Consider the following 13,300-nt stretch of genomic DNA (forward strand, 5'->3'; position numbering starts at 1 on the left):
ACTTTTCACCACCTGTACAACACTCCACTGTATTATGATACTAATCCATCAAGAGATTGACTGTTTGATGAAGTCAGAGTTCTCTAGTTCTAATCACTCTCAAAAAACTCAACTGCTAAACAAGCCTTCAATCCAGGAGCCTATGGCAATGTATTTCCTATCCAAACCACAAAATCTAATAAAAATTCTCCCCAAATGCCAAAATAATGATATTTTTCTGGTAAACAATTTAGTCATGTGGTATAAATGAATACAATATGCTAGTTATTTTTATTAGATATTTTCTTTATTTACATGTCATATGATTTCTCCTTTCCCAGAATCCCCTCCAACAAACAAACAAACAAACAAAAAACAACAAGAACAAACCCCTGTTGCCTTTCCCCTCCCCCTGCTTGCCACTTCACCCTCTCCCACTTATTGGCCCTGGCATTCCCCTACACTGGGGCACAGAACCTTCACAGGACCAAGAGCCTCTCCTCCCATTGATGATAGACTTTGCAATCCTCTACTATACACATGCTGCCAGAACAATCAGTCCCACCATGTATACTCCTCGGTTGGTGGTTGAGTCCCTGGGAGCAATGAGGGTACTAGTTAGTTCATATTGTTGTTCATGCTAAGGGGCTGCAAACCCTTCAGCTCCTTTGGTCCTTTCTCTAACTCCTTCATTGGGGACCCTGTACTCAGTCCAATGGATGGCTGTGAGCCTCTACTTCTGTATTAGTCAGGTACTGTCAGAGCCTCTCAGGAGACAGCTATATCAGATTGGCTTGTCCTTCCTTCAGTCTCTGCTCCACAGTTAGTCTCTAAGATGCTAGTTATTTAAGAGTGGCCTAATGGTTTTAAACATTCATATGTGCATTTGCCTCCCACTTCCAGCCTATTCTACCACATAGAACCCTCCAATTTCGTACTTTCAACAGTAGTTATAGAAAGTACTTTACATGTTTAGAGTTATGCTAAGCATTAAGGAGTTAGCAGGACATGTTCTTGGACTTTATGCTGTTGCTCTCAAATGAAGTGGGCAAGATATTAAACTCACAATTTCAAAGAAGATTTTAGAACAAGAACATGGGTATTTTTTTTTGAGGATAAATAATGAAATCATGTAATCTAGCTGGAGAGAGAGGAAAGAGGACTGAGATGGCAAAGGTGTATATAGTTAGAGCATAGATAGTAGAAGTCTTTAAATGCTCTTCCTGTTTAGATAGGAGCAGGTAGCTTATGTATTCTCCCATTAGTCTACATTTTTTTAATGACAGAAAACACATTTCCCTTGTGTTTCATTCATATCTATGCTTATGGTATTCCTATTCAGAATTCAGTGATATTTGCAATTGGTTTCTTTTTTGTCCCCACAGCAAAAGTGAGTCAAGTCTTATCTCTCTCTGCCACAGGAAAAAGAATAGACTATATGAAGTTTACAGTTTCTGTTACTTGGTATTCTGGGAGGTATTAAACAATGCATAATGTGCAAAAAAAAAATGTCTACTGGTATTTCTTCAGTCCTATCCTCTTCTAATATTGCTATTGTCTTTCTGTTCCTCTGTTATACTATATATTGTTGTGTGTGCCTTTAAAAGTGTCAGTGTCCACCCATCATTCCCATATGTTAGCAAGAATTCACTATTTAATGAGCTATGGTTTATCAATATTAATTATGTTAAGAACATGACTTTTATCAAGCACTCATTTTGTTCTAATTTTGTTTTCCTTTCTTTTGTCTTTCTTTTTACGTGCAAGGATATTTTTATTATTTTCCTATGTACCATCATAATGAATACACCATGTACATTTTCTCAGCTGTCAAATAAGATACAAAGCAAAATTTGCTTGATGTTGGGAGAATTGAGAGCAGTCACCTGTGATTGGGAGGATTCAGTTTCTTTACAACATTTGTGAAACTGTCCGTGCGGGTACCAGCAATGCTCTGTAGGGAAGAACACCTTGCTGATTTGCTCTATCCTGGGCCCTTGCTCAAGCCATTTGCGTCTTCCTTCTAACTTGGTTTTCAGCACTTGCTCGTGGGTTTCCTCATTATGCAGAAGATCTGGTTGAGGAATAGGTTCGTAGGTGATGTCCACAGAAGGATGGTAGCACACTATTGCCTTGTGGTCAGATGTCTACAAGAGCTCTACCTTGCAATTTTAGTCATCGGGAAAAGAACATGTAGACTTGTGACAAGCACTAGACAAAGCTCCATTTTGGATTGGAAATGAATGCTTCCAGATAGGTCTGTTTGATACCATCCATTTTTATTGCCACCTTTATCCTTAGCAAATCATTTTAAAAAAAAAAAACAGTATTGTGAAGAGAAACTGCCTCTAAAACCTATTGCTAGGCACACAGATTTTCATTCCATGCACCTCCAATCTTGCTTCAACTCTGGTATTCTTAATTTTGTTTTCTAATCCTTTCATATTTTCTCACAAAGAGGAATTTATGTTTTTCAGATGTGGGAATTGATCCAAAATCTTAGGTGACTGGTTCAAGGACAAGTTAAAGGGTCACAGATGGTACGATCTGAAATAATCTTCATTTGGGTCCTGTAATCTCAGGGACTATCCAGACATTTCCCCATGACTTAAGTTCCAGAGCACCCATTTGGCCCAGTTGTCTTCCTTATGCTGCCAAGTTTACTGTTTCATTTGAAAAATAATTGTTCTGTGAATGGTCCATGAATCAGTGCCTCCAACTGCAAAATCTGGTAATGATATTCATTCACTAAGGAAAGGTGGTGTTGAGTCTATACATGAAGAAATGGGACACTTTATTAACCATTCTTCCACCAGTTGACCATCAGACTGACTTGATCTATTAAGAGAAGGTTTGCCCAGGGACTCAACCACCAACCAAGGAGTATACATGGTGGGACTGATTATTCTGGCAGCATGTGTATAGTAGAGGATTGCAAAGTCAAGCATCAATGGGAGGAGAGGCCCTTGGCCCTGTGAAGGTTCTGTGCCCCAGTGTAGGGGAATGTGAGGGCCAATAAGTGGAAGAGGGTGGGGTGGCAAGCATGGGGATGGGAGAGGCAACAGGGGTTTGCTCTTGTTGTTTTTGTTTGTTTGTTTGTTTGTTTGGAGGGGAAACTGGGAAAGGAGAAATCATATGACATGTAAATAAAGAAAATATCTAATAAAAATTTTTTAAAAATTTTAAAAAAGAGAGGTTTGCACTATTGTTTCTTTAATTAATAATATCCACAAACAAGGAAGAGAGTTTAAACAATCAGTGTATCTCAAGGAATTCAGAACTATTCCCAGATCAAATCTTCAGCGAATCTTGATAAGCACAAAGTACATTGCCATTTCCATTTCGGTTCTATGGAGTTTTTCTTCTCATATTGAGGAGCCTCTGTGCAGACAGACCAGAATATTTGGACCCAACTTAAATATTCTCTGTATTAATGCATTTGCCTTTAATGGATCCAAGTCATGGATCTGGGAAGATAGAGACTTCCACTGCCTCTCCTACCCCTGCCCTCTTTTCTCTCCCTCCCTAGTCAGTACTAGATCCTCCAGGATAAAAAACATCAGGACAAAGAAATATTTGCTTTTTCTCATCCATTCACCTTCTAGAAGGGCACTAAACATCACTCCTTTTATATCACATAAGCATTTGCAGTTCCGTATCATTTTCACTTTTGACACACGTGAATCCAGTCTACCAACTCTCTTAAGATGATGCTCCCTGGGTACGAACAGCTCCTGATCAGAGTTTCTCCTTGTCGACCTCCTTTGGCTTTCCTCTTCCCTACTGCATGGCCACCATTCTTGAATGCCTCTGCTTCTTCAGCTATGAATGTTGCCAACGTCTTTGTAAGGGTTCAGATTTGTAGTCTCGATTCTTCCCATGAGCCATTGACATGATTAGCCATTTTCTTCATATGCAAAGTGAAGGTGGTTGGATCAAGGTGAAGAATCTTGACAAATGGAAATACTTTCTTCTACTTCCTTTATTTCTGATTGTTGTAATTTTTTTATAATATTTGGAGTATAATGGGGGGAAAAGCAAAGACAGAGAAAGAAACAGACACAGAAACACACATACACACACACACACACACACAGAGAGAGAGAGAGAGAGAGAGAGAGAGAGAGAGAGAGAGAGAGAGAGAGAACCAGCAAGAAGGCTTCTGAGGCTTAAAGCACCTAGAATGAGAGAACTGACTCTACATGGACATGATCTGTTCATGTATGCTCTTTCATGCACATGCCTACATTCCAAAACATAAACAATAATTATAAATTAAAATTTTAAAAAGTGGCAGCTAGAAAAAGAACAGGATAGGATAGTCAAGTGTTTGCTTGTGTGACTTGCTCTAAATTGCACACATAGAAAGGCAGTTCAATGTCATTCCTGGTTCACAGGCAGTGCCTAATAAAACAAATCACCTTTCGATCCTGGATGGCATAAGTGACAGACCACACAAGGGCAATGATAACCCAGCACTCGGCTTTTGCCATGACCACACTCGACCCTGTTGATGTGCCTTAGCCAAGTAACTGTGTCTTATCCAAATGGCAGTCTACCTAAAACAGGCAGAGGGAAACTTGTGTATTTTGGAATTTGGGTGGTTCTCCGTGATATTAATCTCCTGTCAGTGTACTTGTCCCTGAGCCCAGTGCTGGCATCAGGCATGGTATAACAAAACTAAATGAACTAGTTTAGTTTATTTAATATTCTAAAACTCTACATTATCCCCATGCCCAGTTATATATCTCTATAGATTTGGAACCCACCCTCTGCACACCCCCCAGAGACCACCCTTCTTCTCAGCTCCTTCTGCTTCAGAGTCTTTACAAGACCTGTCCTGAAGCTTAGACTGTCATAGTACATCACAAATAGACACTAATTCTCTGTTCCTTGCTGCAGCTATGGATATCTACCGTACAAGCTGGATTCCTTCTTTTACAATCTTCCCACCGATATGCACTAGAAAACAGCATTGCCCTTGTAGTTGATAAATAAATAGTGTTTCTCTTTAATTAATGACATGGAAATATTCATGACATGTCTTGAATTTTATACTATCAAAGTTTTTAATTATATATTAAAAGCTTTTGTAGTATAACATAACAGCCTGCTGCCCAAACACTGGCACCATCATGTTACATTATTTTGAAAGCACATTTCCTGGTATGTACAATCTTTAAGACAAGTCACCAACCAAAAAACACTCAGGTTTTCTACAAAGTAAATTATATGAAAAAAATGCTTGTAAGTTTGGTTAGCATTTCTCTATATACAGGACTCGAGGAATAAAAGCCCTTCTTTAGCATACTTCTTAATACTAAATAGTTCAGTATCTTAATTGTATTCGAGATTATATGAAAACATGTTGATCTATTAAATATGTTTCATGCCCTTATCTTACATAATATTTATAAACAATCTGTAGTTTGAACTCCAAAAGGTAGTATCATAATCAAACTCAAGTTGTTTAACATTGAGAGAGAGGTTATAGAGTGGAAGACATAGTTTTCAGATGATACTACAGGCTAGTATCTAAACATAATCTAGAGATAGAATCATAATAATTTTTTAAGTTAGGAATGATGGTAGAGTACTTAATCTAACTGACAAATATGATGGACTGGATGTCATTTGTGTATTACTCTGTGTAATTCATATAATTGTTATAGTTTTGTTCAATTTATGTCTGGGAGAAGAGAATTTTTTAAATTGGACAGAAAAAGTGAATTGTAGGGGCAGTTCTGATGCTAAGGTCCTGTTCCCCAATTGGTTCTTTATCTGTCAGTAAAGAAAGCCACGGCCTAAATCTAGGTAGAAGGAATGGGCGGGACTTCCAGATCCCTGGAGGAAAAGAGACAGATGCAAGGGAGGAGAGTTTACTTTGAAGAGAGAAGAACCAAGCAGCCATGAGAGGTCTCAAGAGAAGTGGGAGACTGTGGCCACTCTTTCAGGCAGGTGGTCAGGGTTGTTTAGTAGAGACTAGATGTACCTTAGCAACTAAAGTTTAGATAGGAGGAGCAGAGATAAGGATATTGTTAAGGGCATGCTTTTCCCAGGCAGAAGATAGTAGTGCCCAGAAATTGTGCCCAAAAACAAGTTGAAAGGAAACAACTGTATGTATGGCTTTTATCCATAGATTTAAAGGAAGCTGGATGGGGGCTGGTAGCATGGTCCATTGCTGGAGTGTAGGTGGAGTAGTAAAAAGCTATACACAACTGGTATTTATACCATACTCACTACCCTAATGCTCAGACGGCATTGCAGAAGACAAAGTGGAAAGACTGTAAGAGCCAGAGGTTGGGAAAGACTGCTGTGGAATAATGTCTTCTGGATATGACAAGCTGTTCCACTCATGAGCTCACAGAAGCTCAAGGTTCTGTCACATCCAGAAAATATTGTTTCATAGAAGGCATCCCAACTCAACCCTACCTGAAGAAATGAGACACTGTCATTTGATGGCTGCTTTTTTGGAGGCAAAGGATTTAAGGGTATGGTTCCCTAGTAGCTTGACTGTGCTCCCATGAATGACCATACATCCATGTACATATAGGCAGCACTAATTGGGTAGGTTATTTGAGAGAGGGGGAGGAAAAAGAGAAAGAACATGAAGTTGAGAGGACAATGTGATGTTAGGGATAAAAGGAATTGGAAGTTAGGAGTGGGGTGGATATGATCAAAACATATTGTATACACGTATTAAATTTTTAAGTAATATAATAGTTTGATGTGGAATATAAGAGTTCTTGCTCCCTTAAGGAGATTTAAAAAACACTGGGATCCAGCTGGAAGAATAGTGTGTATACATTTATAGGAGAGTTGAATGATGAGGCTTTGATTTCAATTCCTTCAACTGAGCTTATTTTCTCACATTCTGGCCCCAGGCTTCTTTCTATTTAACTGGTTAGCACCTTTTCCCTGAGATTTAAAAGAATGATTCATTTCTTTTTTCTTCTTCTACATTACTGAACATCTCTCAACTTACTACATATTAAACACACATCAAAAAAAGGAAATGCATGCAATCCATCTCAGAACACATTGCAGTATGTTTTTCCATCCTATGACAGTCTCTGGTTCCCGTCTGTACAACCATTCCCTCCTTCACAGAGGACACATTTGTTGAGCATCTACTGTTATAGCTGTAGTAGATCTGCTGCTGAAAAAATAATTTCAAGCTATGTTCCTGAACATACTTGTGTATGCCCACTTGGTTTCATCTTCACTTTCTCTTTTCCTTCATAAATTATTTTATGGGGGCTTTGTTTAGTCATCAGTTCTAACAATCTCAAAAGTTTAGGGGGCACATTTTCTTTTTTCAATTTATTTATTTATTTATTGACTTTACATCCCAATCGCAGTCTCTATGCCTCTTTCTGGTCCCCTCATCACCCACTCCCTCTTCCACCCTATCCCCTTGTCTGAAGATGAGAAGCACACCCTACCCTCCGGTATCACCCCACCCTAGCATATTAAGTCACTGTAGAACTAGGCACATCATCTTTCACTGAGTCCATGCAAGGCAGCCCAGTTAGAGAAGCAGAATCCACAGCCAGTCAACAGATTCAGGGACAGAATCCATTCCTGTTGATGTGGGAACTTCATGAAGACCAAGTTGCACATTTGTTACATATGTATGTATGGAGGGCTATGTCTAGCCCATGCTTGCTCTTTGGTTGTTGGTTCAGTCACTGGAAGCCCCCAAGGATCCAGGATAGTCCAGGTCTTCTGATGGGTCTTTCCCCAAGTCTTCCACAAGCCTCCCTGAGCTCCATCTAATGTTTTGCTGTGGGTCTCTGCATCTGTTTCCATCAGCTGCTGGATGGAGCCTCTCAGTGGACAGTTATGCTAGGCTCCTGTCTGCAAACATAACAAAGTATCAACAATAGTGTTAGAAATTGGTTCTTACCCATGGCATGGGTCTCAAGTTGGACCAGTCATTGGTTGGTCATTCTCTCTGTCTCTGTTCCATCTTTGTAGGGAGCACATCTTATAGGGAGGATACATTTTGGGTAGAAGGTTTTTTGGGTGGGTATTCTTACCTCTCTACTAGGAGTCTCAGCTGGACTCACTCTCATAGACTCCCTAGGACCACTCCCAGGTCCAGATCTCTGGCATGTCTTAAAGATGCTCCCACTCCTGCCAGCCACCAATTTCTGTTCTCTCTCTTCAGTTCTCCCCTTCCTATATACCACTTCCCTCCCTGTCCCCTCTCCCACTAAGTTCCCTCCTTTCCACCAATTCCAATGTCTACTTCATTTCCCCTTCTGAGTAAGATTGCAGTATGCTTTCCTGGGCCCTTCTTGTTATTTAGCTTCTTTTGGTTTAAGGATTGTAGTATGATTATCCTGTACTTTATGGCTAATACCCACTAATAAGAGACTACACACCATGCATGTCCTTTGGGGTCTGGGTTACCTTACTCGGGATGATATTTTCTAGTTCCAGCTATTTGCCTGCAAATTTCATGTTGTCTTTCTTTTTAATAACTAAATAGTATCCCACTGTGAAGATATACTACATTTTCTTTATCCATTTTCCAGTTGAGGGACAACTGCATTGTTTTTAGTATCTGGTTATTTTGAATAAAGCAGATATAAACATAGTTGAGCAAGTGTCTTTGTGGGATGGTGGAACATTTTTTGGGAATATGTCCAGGAGTGGTATAGCTAGGTCTTGAGGTAAAACTATCCAAATTTTCTGAGAAACTACCAAATTGATTTCCAGAGTGGATGTACAAGTTTGCATTACCACCAACTATGGGGGAGTGTTCCCCTTGCTCCACATCCTCACCAGCATGTGCTGTCACTTGAGTGTTTGATCTTAGCCATTCTAAGGGTCTAAGGTGCAATCTCAGAGTCATAGTGATTTGTGGTTTGGGGGCACATTCCCATGTTGAAATTGATATTATGAGATGTCCCATTAGCCTCTTATTTCTGTGGATTTCCTAGGCCTTCATGGTCTTGCATGATGTTTTCATTTATTTTATTTCTACTTGTCTTATTTTATTTTTATTTAACCTTTTATGTGTATTATTCACACCTCCCCTAACATGTTTGTAAGCTCTTTGAGTTACTCCATGGCTCTCCACATAGCACTGGCCATAAAAATATCCATTGAATAAATCCAAGTCTATTTCTCTGTCTCCTGTTGTTGCTCTGTGTTTATAAACATGAGATGGCAACTCTAAAGTTGTGTTATACTAAGCTGCTGTAAATATGAATAATGCATATATCCAAAGAAAATTCACCATTCCAGGCAGCAGACACAGCATGTGAATGATATGATCAGTGACTATAACCTCTTAATGAATACAACAAATGCTCTCCTAAAAGTTATTCTCTCCTAAAAGTGGGTTTTAGATTTCTCTTCCCTTCTCTATAAAATATTACAGAGATGAGTGGGGGGAGAAGGGGTGGCTGAACCCAACTTCTCATTTTGATCCTCACCTATAACTCATTGACCTTATTGTAGATGTATTAAAGATGGAAGAACTGTAGTGAGACCTGTAAGAAGTCTCTTTATGAATAATATTGTATTTCTAGTATAAACAAGGTTTTAATTATATATCTTACTTACTACTCATAAATTTTTATTACTTCACTTCCTATTTTCTACCTTTATCATGCCAGTTTAGTGGCTCATTTCCCCAGGGGTGTACACTCAGCTCTGACTACTTATAGCAACATGTTAGTATTGAATAATGGCTTCATTATCAGCTGACTCTAGACTACACCAACAGCATAGAGTCAGTGGATATGGTGACTTCCCCAATAAGTGAACTAAGATAAAATTAAGAAAAGTAGATACAATTCATCCTACACTACACAGATGTCTAACACCTACCTTTGTCTCCAAGGTTAACAAATCTTGTCAGAAGACTTCTCTTTGGAGTGTAGAAGAACACTTAGTTGAGAATGTATGAAAAGGATTACCATAGTTCATTTGTGTCAACTTGACACATAAAGGTATTTGGGAAGAAGGAATATTAATTGAGGAGTTGCCTCCATTAAACTGGCTCCTGTGCATCTCTTTGCAAATTTTCTAAACTGCTAATAGATGGATGATACATCCCACCGAAGGTAATGTAATCCTTAGGCAAGTTGGCATGGGCTATATAACTGGGAATGGAGAAATTCGCATGTAAATAAAGAAAATATCTAAAATAAAATAAAAAAAATTCTAAAGAGTTCTCAGAAGCAAATATCCATCATTCTGAGGTTTGGGAGTAAACAAGTCATTTTTGTGTTACTATTTTAAATTACCACACTTAAAAATAAATAAATAAACTTGTCAAAAAAAAAAAGAAAGAAATGTAGCTGAGCAAGCTATGGGGAGCAAGCCATTAAGCAACACTCCTCTGTGGTCCCTGCTTCAGTTCCTGCCTCCAGGTTACTACCTCCAGTTCCCACTTGGCTTTGCTCAATAACGTATTGAAAAGTATAATATAGAAAAAAAATCTTCCTTCCCTAAGAAGTTGGTTTTTGTCAGTTTTTTTACCACAGCAACAGAGAAGCAAACTAGGATAGAGATGGAAATAGTAGTTAATACAATTTTCCCTCTTAATGTCTATGTCAGACACTGTCTTACAGGGATCAATTAAGTCTTCACTGGACTGCTGAGAAAAGCTGTATTACCTTCAGTAGCATGGAGAAGAGAGAGGCCTGAATCCATAAGCCTGACCCCGAGCCTCTCCAGTCACTAATCATGACATGATGCATGCCACTGCAATGGTAACCATGAGCATTCAAAGTTTCCCAAGAGCCATGAGACATACAATACATTTCCCAAATAGTATTCATTTCGCAGATATTAGCTAACAGTTCTTCTCTAGTAGGCAAATATACATGCTTCTGATTGGGTTCCCATTGCCTTCCATGCACATATGCATTGGTAAATGAAAGTATCACACACTGCAAGCATCTGTTTACCTACCCATCTAGCAGAATGGTTTTCCTGGAAAGGGAGCTGAGGCTTCCCGTCTTCTTCTAACAAGCCCCTTGTATACTATTTGGCTCAAGAAGCATGATTTGTAACCCATCATTTTTGAGTAGAAATGGAATAAAACTGACTTTATATTAATGAACACTGCATCAAGAATCAGAATTCTGGAAAGCATTAGACATTTCCATTCTCTTTTGTGGTTTTCTAACTCAGAGCACTACCTGGAAGGCATATTAAAATAGTTTAAAAATTAAATAATGAGATGAATCACTCATTTTATTTTGTAATCAGTTCTGTGCCATATGTAACCAGATTTAGGAGCGTGTGTTATTTGTTTCCTTCCTGTACCTCGCATGCCTCTTCAATGGATTTTTGTCCCACTTGGTTATTGGAACACTGATTGCAAAGTGGCAACTCCCCAGGAATTTACTGTAAGAGAAAGATTATGGCAAAGAACTTAACTGACTTCTATAATTAAGAACAAGGCTGCAAAGACAAGGACAAAGGAGAAAATAAGCAGCTTAGGCTGAGATGGAGAATATGGAGTGAGGATTGATGAAGGGCTCTTTAACAGCTGCCCAGTGAGGGAATCAGGGTGCTTAGTGGAAGTTGTGACAAATAAGGATAGGCATGAATGTCCCCTCATTTTGTGTTTGGTGTATGTGCTTCTGTGCAAGTGAACATAAGCTTGTGTGCATATGAACGTCAAGGTGAGAGGCTGATGTGAAATGTTTTCTTCAATAGCTCCTTACCATAACTTTTTGAGACAAGAGACCCTTACTAAATATTGAGCTTGTATATTTAGTGTGAATAGCAGGCCACAAGTTTCAGAGATCCTCATGTCTCTGCTGCCCAGCCCTAAGATAGCATGCTATTTCCAAACCCTTGCCTGGCTTTTTTTCATGTGTTCTGAAGATTGAACTCAGATCCTCGTGCTTCTATGGCAAGCATTTTACCAATTGAACATCTCTCCAGTCTCTATTCTTTCATAAGATGTTAGTGAAAAATATTTTCTTTAATAGTTTTAGTTTGACAGTTTCCTACATTTGTATGATGAATTTTAGTTATCTTCATTCTCACCCTCTTCTCTCATCTTCCAATCTCTTACATTAGAATGTTTTTCCTAACAAGCCCCTGACTTGCTCTCATGTCTTCTTCTGTATGACTCACTGTGTTTAATTAGACTTTCTTTCCCATGAGTGGGAGGGAAGTTATTTACTGGTGGCTGCACCACAGAACAAACTGAGATATTCTGTTGATTGGCAAGAGACCCTCAGGAGACCCTTCTCCAGCCAAGATGAAACACTGATTGGTTCAGATTTGAGTAAGTTCATGACTTCAGTGACTGCCATGGGCAAGAGATTTCTCTCAATCTTCTGGTTCTTACATAGTTTCTTTCTCTTCATCGATGATATTCCTTGAGTTCTTGAGGGACAAGCTCAAGCCTTCAACATCATTTACTGTCAGCACTTTGGCTAATCATGGGAATCCAAATTAAATGCTTTTACAATAAGAACATTCTCTGATTAAGGTTGGATGCAGCAATAATCTATGTGTATAATTATAAATATTTTAAAGAAAACTTTGGCAAAATGGTTGTGTTGTGTCCCTCCCTAACCCCAGAGCCTATGATGTTCCCAGCTATGAGTTCTTGGCCAGGTTTACAAAACTAAGCATGGATACTTGCTTAAGAAGTCAGGACTAAAATCCAATCAGATTGGTTGGTTATACTCAGAACAGTTATGTCACTATAACTCACCAGTGATATACTTCTGTTTACTAAGGAATGCCCATGTTTACATTGGTCTCAAGAGATTAAGGATATAGGGGAAAAAAGGGGAGATACTGCTGTACCGTATGCATACAAATGTCTCTGAATCAAGGACATCTTTAATATTATCTAAATTTCAATGTCAAAAGCACTGGAGTTGATCATAGTGTAAATCTATCTATCTATCTATCTGTCTATCTATCTATCTATCTATCTACATATATATAGAAAAAGACACATACACATTTCAATATTACTAATTTAGGAAGCAAAGCCAACCAGGTCTCCTGCATACTTAAGTAAACAAGGACTAGTTCATTGCAGAAAGTTGACTATAATTTTATTAGTACTTTACAAAAATGTTCAAAAAGTACATCAACAATTTTCAATCTTTGATTTCAATTATGGGAAAAGTTCAGAGAGATGTATTAACAGTTTATCAATTAATTCTCACAAGATTTTGGGTCTCTTATAGAGAACATTGGACAAAGAGATTCTGTTCTCTCTTTTAACCTGGCTTTGAATAAAACTAAAGATGCCATTCTAAGACATTGGTGAAGCTGACTATAAAAAAGTATCTCCCATTTTTTTCTGGATCCTCAATCT

At 38.6% G+C, this 13,300-nt stretch overlaps 1 long non-coding RNA gene and 1 pseudogene across 1 annotated transcript in view; one reads left to right on the plus strand and one right to left on the minus strand.

The window, feature by feature from the left end:
* Positions 1–1,861: 1,861 nt before the first annotated feature.
* Positions 1,862–2,252, minus strand: LOC116082651 (annotated as a pseudogene).
* A 4,137-nt stretch (positions 2,253–6,389) lies between these two features.
* Positions 6,390–13,300, plus strand: part of LOC116082646 — a 28,565-nt gene continuing 21,654 nt past the window's right edge. Inside the window, exon 1 of the long non-coding RNA XR_004115379.1 lies at positions 6,390–6,470. This is a non-coding gene — a long non-coding RNA (uncharacterized LOC116082646). The remainder of the gene's footprint in view (positions 6,471–13,300) is intronic.

This window comes from Mastomys coucha, unplaced genomic scaffold (genome assembly GCF_008632895.1).
Source record: "Mastomys coucha isolate ucsf_1 unplaced genomic scaffold, UCSF_Mcou_1 pScaffold7, whole genome shotgun sequence".
NCBI lineage: Eukaryota > Metazoa > Chordata > Mammalia > Rodentia > Muridae > Mastomys > Mastomys coucha.